The sequence below is a fragment of the Ovis canadensis genome, chromosome 13 (assembly GCF_042477335.2).
Source record: "Ovis canadensis isolate MfBH-ARS-UI-01 breed Bighorn chromosome 13, ARS-UI_OviCan_v2, whole genome shotgun sequence".
NCBI classification, from domain to species: Eukaryota; Metazoa; Chordata; class Mammalia; order Artiodactyla; family Bovidae; genus Ovis; species Ovis canadensis.
Genome location: NC_091257.1, coordinates 92,012,295 through 92,022,873, shown reverse-complemented (window position 1 = coordinate 92,022,873; position 10,579 = coordinate 92,012,295).

The following is a 10,579-nucleotide window of genomic DNA, read 5'->3' as shown; positions in this document are numbered from 1 at the left end:
CACATTCATGCATTGGAGAAGGAAATGGCAACCCACTCCAGTGTTCTTGCCTGGAAAATCCCAGGGACGGGGGAGCCTGGTGGGCTGCCGTCTATGGGGTCACACAGAGCCGGACACGACTGAAGCGGTTTAGCAGCAGCAGCTTAGCAGCAAGCTGTACCAAGGGGCTCAGAATACAAGCAGAAAGTAAGCAGCTGAAAGGCTAAGAAACTCAGCAAAGCTTTCACTGATATCATGATGCTATACAGCAGAACTTGGAGATCAGTGATGGCCAAATAGGTGGAGTCTTGGACAATAAACAGTGGTATATGTTCAGTCTCTCAAAGAACTTGTTCTAGGAAGTAAGGACAAATCAAAATAAACCAGAACTGTAAAGCAGAAAATCAGTCTTGAATCATTACAGTCATAATAATCTGTTCTCACTATAGTGGCTAACAGAGAAAAGAAACAAAAAGACAAATTAGAATCCTCTGGGGAAATAGAACATTATCCATACATAGCACAATGTTTCAAACAAAATGCCTTGCCAACCTTCAGAAAAATATTACCAGATAGATCAGAAAGAAGACCCAATAACCAAACACGAAGAAGAAAAAATGATAAACAATAAGGAAAAAAGTCACAGTTGATGGATTATCAGAGTCTATCAGAGATAAACTGTAAAACATTTATTATTAACATTCAATAAAAAGCTCAAACGATGGAGAAATTTATTAGAGAAATGGAATATCTAAAAAGGACTCACATGAATATTTGCTAACTAGAAAATATAATTAAAATGAAAAAATTGGTGTATCAGGCAAAGATTTTGATAGGTTTTTTGAAAATGTCCTTTTTGAAGCATGGAGAGAGAGAAGGATTGCATATACAGGCATAAGTAGTTTTACTGTGCCGTTGCAGACATTGCATTTTTCACAAATTGGAGGTTTGTGACAACCCTGCTTCAGGCAAGTCTTTTGGCACCATTTTTTCCAACAACACTTGCTCAGTTCACGTCTCTGTGCCACATTTTGGTAATTCTCATAATAGTTCAAAGCTTTTCACCATTACATTTGCTGTTGTGGTCTGTGATCCGTGATCGCGGGGGCTTTACTGTAGCTGTCTCAGGGGCCTGTGATCTGTGCCCACGAAAGACGAGGAACTTGGTACACCCATGTGTTCTGGCTGGTCTACTGCCAGGTCTTTCCCCCGACTTCCCCCCTCTCCTCTGGAACAACACTGAAATTAGGCTGATTAATAATCCTGGAAGGGCCTCTAAGTGCAAAGCAGAGCCGCATGTCTCTCCCTTTAAGTGGGAGGCTAGAAATGATTAAGCTTAGTGAGGAAGGCACGTCAAAAGCCTACACAGGCTGGAATCTTGGCCTCTTGAGCCAGTCATCTAAGTTGTGAATGCAAAGAAGTGCTCAAAGGAAGGTTTAAAGTGCGACTTTAGTGAACACACGAACAATAAGAAAATGAAAGATGCTGATGGGCGGATATGGAGGGAATTTTAGTGGTCTGAATAGAAGATCGGTCCGTCTAGTCAAGGCTGTGGTTTTTCCAGTGGTCATGTATGGATGTGAGAGTTGGACTGTGAAGAAGGCTGAGCGCCGAAGAATTTATGCTCTTGAACTGTGGTGTTGGAGAAGACTCTTGAGAGTCCCTTGGACTGCAAGGAGATCCAACCAGCCCATTCTGAAGATCAGCCCTGGGATTTCTTTGGAGGGAATGATGCTAAAGCTGAAACTCCAGTACTTTGGCCACCTCATGCAAAGAGTTGACTCATTGGAAAAGACTCTGATACTGGGAGGGATTGGGGGCAGGAGGAAAAGGGGACGACGGAGGATGAGATGGCTGGATGGCATCACGGATTCGATGGACGTGAGTCTGAGTGAACTCCGGGAGATGGTGATGGACAGGGAAGCCTGGCGTGCTGCGATTCATGGGGTCGCAAAGAGTCAGACACGACTGAGCAACTGAACTGAACTGAATAGAAGATCAAACCAGCCCAACATTCCCTTTGATATGCACCAAGAAGCCAAAAATTTGTGTGACTAGCTTTATTGTGATATTTGATTCATTGTGGTCGTCTGGAAACCAAAACCACAATATCTCTGAGGTGTGCTTGTACACAAAAGAGCATGAAGCCACAAGGAGCATGGGAATGGTTCCAACATACGTACAACTTAAATCCTAACGAGAGAGGGAACAGAAAATCAGAAGCGCTATGCGAAGATATATAGCTGGAGGATTCCTCAAAGTTGATGAGAGATTAAAGTCGCAGAACCCCTGGCATGCTAGGCAGAAAGAAACACATATCTGAAAGAAAACAACTGCCAGTTTAGAACTTTATCTCATTAAAGTTATCCTTTGAAGGTGAATATAAATAAATGTTCTCATAGAAGCAAAAGCAGCTACTTCACTGTCAGCAGATCTTTGTTTTTGCTACTTTTGAAATTTTATAATTAATTTTTAATTACTAGCAGATAGATGTACACCCTGGGCCCCTGTGGATCTGCTTTAAAATAAATATTAAATGGAGTTTCTTTAGGAAGAAGGAAAATACTTTTAAATGAAGACTACAGAAAAATAAAGAGCAGTAGGAAGGGTAAATATGTTGGAAACTTTATTTTAACCATGAGTACATAAAATAGCAATAATAATAATAACCTGTGGAGGTCTACAGTATACGTCACATTAAAGTACTTGCCACGGGTGACAAAAGAGCCAGAGGAGATTAAATGGTTTTAAAGTGTTCTCAATGTTTTCCACTGTCCAAGTGGTAAAAGGATGTAATTTAATGTAGATCCCAGTAAGTTGAGAAAATATGTTGTCATCTACAGGTTATCCACTAAAGAATGATGGAAGTAAAATTGACAATTGCATATAATAGTAATAATTGTTACTGATTAATATAAAATAAGGCAAGAGGAAACTCCTTGGTGGTTCAGTGGTTGGGGAACTAAGATCCCACAAGCCAAGCAACATGACCAAAATAAATAAATAAAATACGGCAGGAAAGAAGAGGGGAAAAAAAGAGAATTAGAAAATCAATACAAGTATCCCCCACTTTTAGAAAGTTTGATTTATGACACATTTTTTTTTTTTTACAAAAGACCTACCTGTTTTTTGCTTACTGAAAGAAATCCAAAGAGGATCTTCATTTTTACAAAAATAGTGTAAAATGAAAGTAGCTAAAACACTATGTCCTGCAGCAAACCTTGATAGAGTCAGGGCACACCCAGAGCAGGGAGAGAGAAGCCCAGGAAGCATTTTCACAATCTCAGTATCAAGCCCAGTAGCCTTGAACTGTCTGTGAGAATCTCTGCTTTATCTCAGATTATTTTGTGCACCTGTTAGCAAGATGGTCTCTAAGATAACCGCTTCTTTGCTTTGTGCCATTCCATAAGGCTCTATTTTCAGGAAGCAGGGAAATCCTCTAATAAGATAAGGTTGGATCATAAGAGGCACTAGCACTAAAGTACCCACCTGCCAATACAGGAGACAATACAGTAAGACACACAGATTCAAATCCTGGGTCAGGAAGATCCCCTGGAGGAGGCAATGGCAACCCACTCCAGTATTCTTACCTGGAAAATCCCACCATCAGAGAAACCGGGCGGGCTGTAGTTCACAGGATCACAAAGAGTCGGACATGGCTGAAGTGACTTAGCACACGTAGGAATAATTGCGTCAAAGGAACCAGATTAAATTCCCAAAGAGAAGGACCAGTCTTAGTTTTCATGGGCGGTAAAAAATGGATCTGTTTCTTACCTACTGCAACGTATTTCAAATAGACATACTTGTGAATCGCTCTAAGAGCTCATGGGAATGTCTGATTCCCCAGGCTGACTTTAATATTTAGGGGTGTGATTTGAGAAGCTACATTTTTAATAAGATTCGGACCCGCTTGTCTTTGAGGGACAATAACCTTTGTGTGGAATGGGAAGGGATAAGAATGAGGATAAATTTGTAGCTCAGTCGGTAAAGAATCTGCCTGCAGTGCAAGAGACCTGGGTTCGATCCCTGGGTTGGGAAGATCCCCTGGAGAAGGAAATGGCAACCCACTCCAGTATCCTTGCCTGGAAAATCTCATGGACAGAGGAACCTGGTGGATTGCAGTCCATGGGGTCGCAAAGAGTCGGGCAGGACTGAGCGACTAACACCACACACACACAGAGTTTAGTTCTTACTGAGCCTGGAGCTGGGCAGGGGAATGAGACAGGCACAGGATAAATGCAATGAAGCTATACAGTGATTGTCTCAGGGAGGACCTTTGTCCTCATGCAAGTGGCCCACAGTCTGAGGTCTGCCCCCATCTTAATGATTCCAGTCTCAGTTACTTTGGACAGACTAGTTGCGAGTAGGATCCAAAGCAAGCAAGGGTCCATGCATGTACTTGGGTATTTATTTACGGGTGTAGCTCAACCAAAGAAACTTAAACCTCGGCTGGCCATGTGGGGACCTGCGGTTGCATCTGGTCCAGGACACTGGCTCCCCAGGGCTGTCTGTACACCGGGCCAAGGCCCTGCTGGACGTGGATCACAGATGGGGAAGGGGCTGTGGTTTCAAGCCAACAGCAGCTGGCCTGTTCACTGTGAGGGTCCCGGCTCTTGACAAGCTAAGGTGAAATGGGGACTTTACTCCAAGGCAGGAGGGGACCCGCCAGCCCTGTGGTGTGGGGGCTCTTCCTGTGACAGCCCCTACGTGCTGGCGCTGTCTCAGGAGTCACAAAAGGGAACCTGAAAGGGGTCACCGAGGCCCAGGCTGTGCAGGATGGGCAGTGCCAGCCTGTCCTGCCTCAGGCTGCCCAGGGGACATGCCTGTGGCTGTGAAGATCTCCTGGCAAGCCTGATGGGGTTGGCGGGGCTCGAGTTCCCGCTCAATGCCTTAGCCTGGGGTCCCAGGTCTGACCCCAGGAGGCGGTGGTGGCAGTGAGTCTGGCCATGCTAAATTCGTATAACTCTCCCCCCCACTCCCGCACCCAAATGATAGGATGTGAATGACTTTCCCTTTATGTCATTTTTGGAATTTCACAATTTTTATTTACATAGCTAACTGATTCTTGCTATTTGTTTTTCACATTAGAATGGTGTCTGCTTTCCTGCCTGGACCCTGATTTACACAAAAAGTATGAGCATTCTTATTTTAATTTGGTAACTATTGCCAAGTACCTGCCAAAGTGCCTATTCTTATTTGATCAGACCAATAGGAGTAAGTGTATCTGTTTACAGCCTGGCAAGCTTTGCTTTGCCCATCTGACAAGTGTGAAAAAAAAGGATATTTAATTGTCATTTTCCTTTGTCTAATTAAAGATCAAGTTCTCATCTTTTCATATGTTTATTGATCATTTGCATATCTCTTCTGTACACTATTCATTCATATCCCTGAGTCCATTTTTCTAGCAAACTATTTATATTTTTTCTTATTATTTCATGAAAGCATATCAAATTAATCCTTTGTTGTGTATAAGCCAGATACCTCCTCCTTGTCTTTGCTGAGGCAATCCTTTGTTATACAGAAGCTATACATTTTGATGTATTAAATTGTGAGAGAAACCTAACCATAATAAAAGTAGCAAAAAGAAAATGAGTTGGCTCTTATAGTTGAACAACTCAGAGATAAAGCTTCAGGTGCAGATGGATCTAGGGGCTCAAAGTCGTTATGACATGTCATAATGGTGTTATTCTAGATCTCAATAGGGGAACAACAAGGCTCCCAGCAGCAATTTTTACAAGATTGAAGGCAACTAACAAAATCTTGTCTTAAAGGGGCTTAATTATAAAGTTCTTTTTTTTTTTTTCCCACACAAGAAGCCTGAATGTAGTTAGCTGTGAGACTGATTCAGTTACTCAAAATGTCAGGGCTAGGAGTAGCTTTTCTTCCCCTTTGTGAAAGAACAGCTGTCATAGTTCCAAGTATTGTGGACTGAAACAGCAGCATCCAAGAAAAGTAGGAAAGGAAACCTCTGGTCAAGCACAGCTCTCCTTTTCCAGATCACGCAAATTTTTCTCAGGACTGCTCCCCTTCCCTACAATAGATGCTCCCTGAGATCACGGCTAGGACTGGGTCACATGACCACAACTCACTGCAAAGGAGGATGAAAACGCAAGTAATGCATTCTCTGTCTCTAGACTGGGGGCTGGGCTCTGCTGGCAGGAATCAGTGGTGGGGGAGCTAATGGGTGGACTTCCAGCAGTGCCTGCCCCAGAGAACATCTCTCCCGGTCACTCCCCGTCCAGGCAGAAGATTCACTCTTCCTTGGACCATCTCTCTTATGTGCTCATCTTGAACCACTTACAGGTGTGTGGGGATCTGTCATCTGATTGGTCAGGCCAGGTCACATGCTCCACCCTTAGAGGTGGAGCTCATCCTGAATTGCACCAATGGGGCGGGGCATTATTATGTTTCTTTATCGGGTTCAGTTACCAGAAGATTGGGGCAAGGCGTGTCAAAACTCCAAACAGGTTTACACTAAAGACTGCTGCTGCTGCTGCTGCTGCTGCTGCTAAGTCGCTCCAGTCGTGTCCGACTCTGTGCGACCCCATAGACGGCAGCCCACCAGGCTCCCTCATCCCTGGGATTCTCCAGGCAAGAACACTGGAGTGGGTTGCCATTTCCTTCTCCAATGCATGAAAGTGAAAAGTGAAAGGGAAGTAGTTCAGTCGTGTCGGACTCCTAGCGACCCCATGGACTGCAGCCCACCAGGCTCCTCCATCCATGGGATTTTCCAGGCAAGAATACTGGAGTGGGCACAGGAACATATAATAATCATTATTGATCGTAATGTCTATTTCTGTGTGAGGCTAAATGCTGGACAAATACTCGCTTTCTTGCCGTTCTCTCATCCCTCTGAAAAGTGAATTGTGGCAGGTAGCTAGTTTCTTCTCTCTGGGCTGCACATGCCTCCCCAGCAATCCCCAGCCACGCCTATTATTGCCCCTTGAAAATGATTACCTTTTAAGTGGGAATTTGGAGAGCTCTAACCTTGACCAAGGTTGCATTGACCGAGTTTAGTGCCCAGTAAACAACACAGATGTCTTAACAGAGTTTGCTGCCCCATTTCTGGAGGTGTTATTATGAAGCTTCATGATGATTCTTTAACTTCTATTCAAATTTCCATTCCTGCCATCCTAAAGGAAAGCCATCCAATCTTGCCTTGACTCTCCCCATGTACCCATTACCAGCTTATGCAGAATCAGCTGCACAAAGGCTCAAAATTGCTATGTGTTAGAATAGACTCAGCTCAGAAGCAATTAGAATGTTCATGGCTTTAAAATGACCTGGCAGTCTGTCTGTTACCCGTTCTGTGGCCTGAAAGGGGATGAAAACACGTCTGCATACGTTAGTGATTAATTGATCTGCTGATGGAGCGCAGTTAACCTTTGTGACCAAATTGAGAGAACAGCTCAGACCTCAGCAATCAAAACAGCCATTAAGAATCCAGCCTTGTCCACAGTTCTGCTCCATCTTGGGTTCCTGGGGAGAAAAATTTAAAGGGAAGGGGTTTAGCCACAAACACAGGGATGTGCAGACAGGCTGGACAAAGGTTAGTGAGGTTGGGTTCATTGTGCTGGTGGTTTGTGACTTTCCCTAACCCCCTCCTGGGTTAAATGCAGGGGAGCAAAATGCAAAGTGACATTGGGGCTCTGACACCTGCAAGGTGACTGTCCTGACATTTCCTGCAGCTTCAGATCTAAATGCAAGGGAGGGTGTGCGTCAGGGCAAGTACCAGGTGCAGGTGGGGAAAGCTCAGGCTTATCTCTCCTTCAGAAGGGGGCTTGTCTCGGTGAGCTCCTTCAGACCAAGTCTGGGGACTCCCCATCCTGGACTGACATCTGCGCCAGATTCAACAAAAAGTGTCATGGGGAGAGTGAATGGCAGTTATCTCAAGCTTTTGTATTAAACTGGGAGGGAGAGAGTAGTGAGTGGTTTTGTGTATTTAATCTTAGACATTTCAGAACTTTTTAATGACGTTTTATTTAGCAGTTCATTTTCACTCTTAAAGAAGAAAATGATCTTGTAGGAGGCATCCTGTGTTTAAAAATTTAAATTTGAGGAACACCCACACATATCAGAGATGTGGAGAAGGCTTGTTGAAGCCTTGTTTGTTTCACAAAAAGCATCAGGGGACATATCTGTTTCCTATTACTGCTGTAATAAGTTACCCCAAACTTAGTGTCTTAACATACAAGTTTACTCTCTTATAATTGTGGAGATCACAAGTCTAAAGTGGGTTGGCCTGATGGGATGACCTGTATCCTTGCCTTTTCTGGCTTCCAGAAGCCACCTGCCTTCTTTGGCTCATGGCCCCCCCATCTTCACACCTGGCAGGGTAGCATCTTCTAAATCTCTCACCCCTGAGGTCACATCCCCTGTTTTCTGACCCTCCTTCCTCCCATTTACAAGGACCCTTGAGATTTCACTGGACCCATCTGGATAATCCAGGTCAATTTTCATATCTCAAGGCCCTTAACTTAATCACACCTGCAAAGACCCCTTTTCCATGGAAGGTAACATATTCACAAGTTCTAGGGCTTAGGATCTGAACAGCTTTTGGCCAGGGGTTGGGGGGGCGGTGGGGCATCATTTTTCAGTTGACCGCAGAAGAACTTGCATCTGTCAGGATAGACAAGATGCTGCTGCAGTAACAAATAGCACCCAATTCTGTGCTACCCTCCTCTGCCATACTGCCTGCTCCCCTAACATGCTGGGTTTAACTAAACAGGCAGAAAGCTTCTCATCAATGTTGTTCCACTTTTACAACCTGAGGAGTGGTCACCAAGGGCCCTGGAGAGAGGGCAGTTGAACTTCAACCTGACTCCACAGCCACAGCTTTCCCCAAACCTGCTCTGTCCTTCCCACTCCTGCCCGTGTTGCTCCATTGCTCTAGAAAAATAAGCAAATAACAGCATCAGCCTGAGCTCGCTGGAAGCCCTCTGCTCTATTTTCCAGCATCTGCTTCATAAACTGCTGGACGTCCACATTTAGTTTTCCTTATTGCTCTTAATCTCACTTTCCAGTTAGGCAAAATGTTCCAGCAGAGCAGCCCTTATTACAGAGGCCGTCTTTGGCTGACATTTGGCGCTGTGGATCTTGGCCTTGACTGACAAAGGCAGTGACTTCTCACATTGGCCTCATTTTCTCCAAACTGTAAACGACCCCACAGCCAGATGGGCCTCTGTGGGACCCAGGCACTCCAGTGGCTGCTGGGCAGGCAAAGAAATGCTTATTAAAAACAAGTAAAGGCTGATGAAAATGTACTTATTTGGTTTCTTCCAAAAAATATAAGATTGGGAGGTACTTACAAAGAAAAAAGGTGTCATAGAACTCTGTGGTTTTGGCGTGTTTTTAAATGGACTCTTTAACGTTCTTGCAGCCTGTTTCACTTGGCATTTGGTGCCTGCGTAGCTGTTCTGTTTCGCCTGGTTTCTCAGTGAAAGAAGTTACCAGGTGTCTGTTATGTGTTAGGCACTGTTATGGGCTCCAGGTATGAAGTGGGGGCTCAGTGAGGCTCCTGACACTGTGGGGCTCACTTCTGGTCAGGGGTGATTGAAAACAAGATAAAGTGTTTCTGGAATGAACCAGGAGGTGGCAGGTGCTAAGAAGGAAAGCGAGGCAGGGGACGGTGGGGTTGGAGTCCAAGAGGGGTCCTCAGAGGGCATTGACGTGGAGCAGAGACCTGAAGGCCGTGAGGAAGAGACTCAGTGTAATACGTGGGGAGGGAGTATATTCCAAGTGGAGAGAATGGCAAGCGCAAAGGCCCTGAGGCAGGAGCGTACCTGGCATGTTTGAAGCAGAGTGAAGGAAGGAGACAGGTGTACAGAAAAGACCAGAGAGACGGGGAGACCAGACCTCACGTGTGGGCCGTTGTGAAGATTTGAGTTTTATCTGAGTGAGGTGGTATGAGTTTATCCAGAGACAGACATATTTCTGAAGAATTCGTTTTGTGTTTCTGAGAATAAAGATAGATACTTTCTCTTGCTTTGTGGTCTGTTTTTAAAAGAAAAATTGAAGCATATAATTTATGCCAGAGGGTTTCCCTGGTGGCTCAGATGGTAAAGAATCTGCCTGCAATGCAGGATACCTGGGCATGTTGTCCCAAGGGGACCCCAAATTGTCATCTTTTATTTAAAACAACATGAAAAATAATATGATATCTCTTTTCACATCATCAGAGTTTTTTCAGCTATTGATTCCCCACCCCCCCACCAAAAAAGAAAAAAAAAATCCTGCAGTGCAAGTGAATCAGCTGCAGTGATTTGTAGACAGGGACACAAGTAGGCCAGGAACAGGTCTGCCTAAGAGATTTCAACTGGACTTAGGTGGAAGACAGATTAATGGGATCTGGCTGTTACGGAGCAGAAAGGATCACCACGTCAGAGTGATAAAAGGGCAAAAATTGAACAGAAACACGTGTTCTGTAGCTATTAGCTGTTAGGTACGTGCCTTTCTCTCGTTTAGGTTATCGGTATGAAATCCAATATTCTCCTGGGGAGAGGAAACACAGCCACTCACTGTTGGATGACGAGCCATGTCCCAGTTCATCAAGTCCCCTTGGTAACTTGACATATAGCGTGGCCCGCTTAGGAAGGGCGGA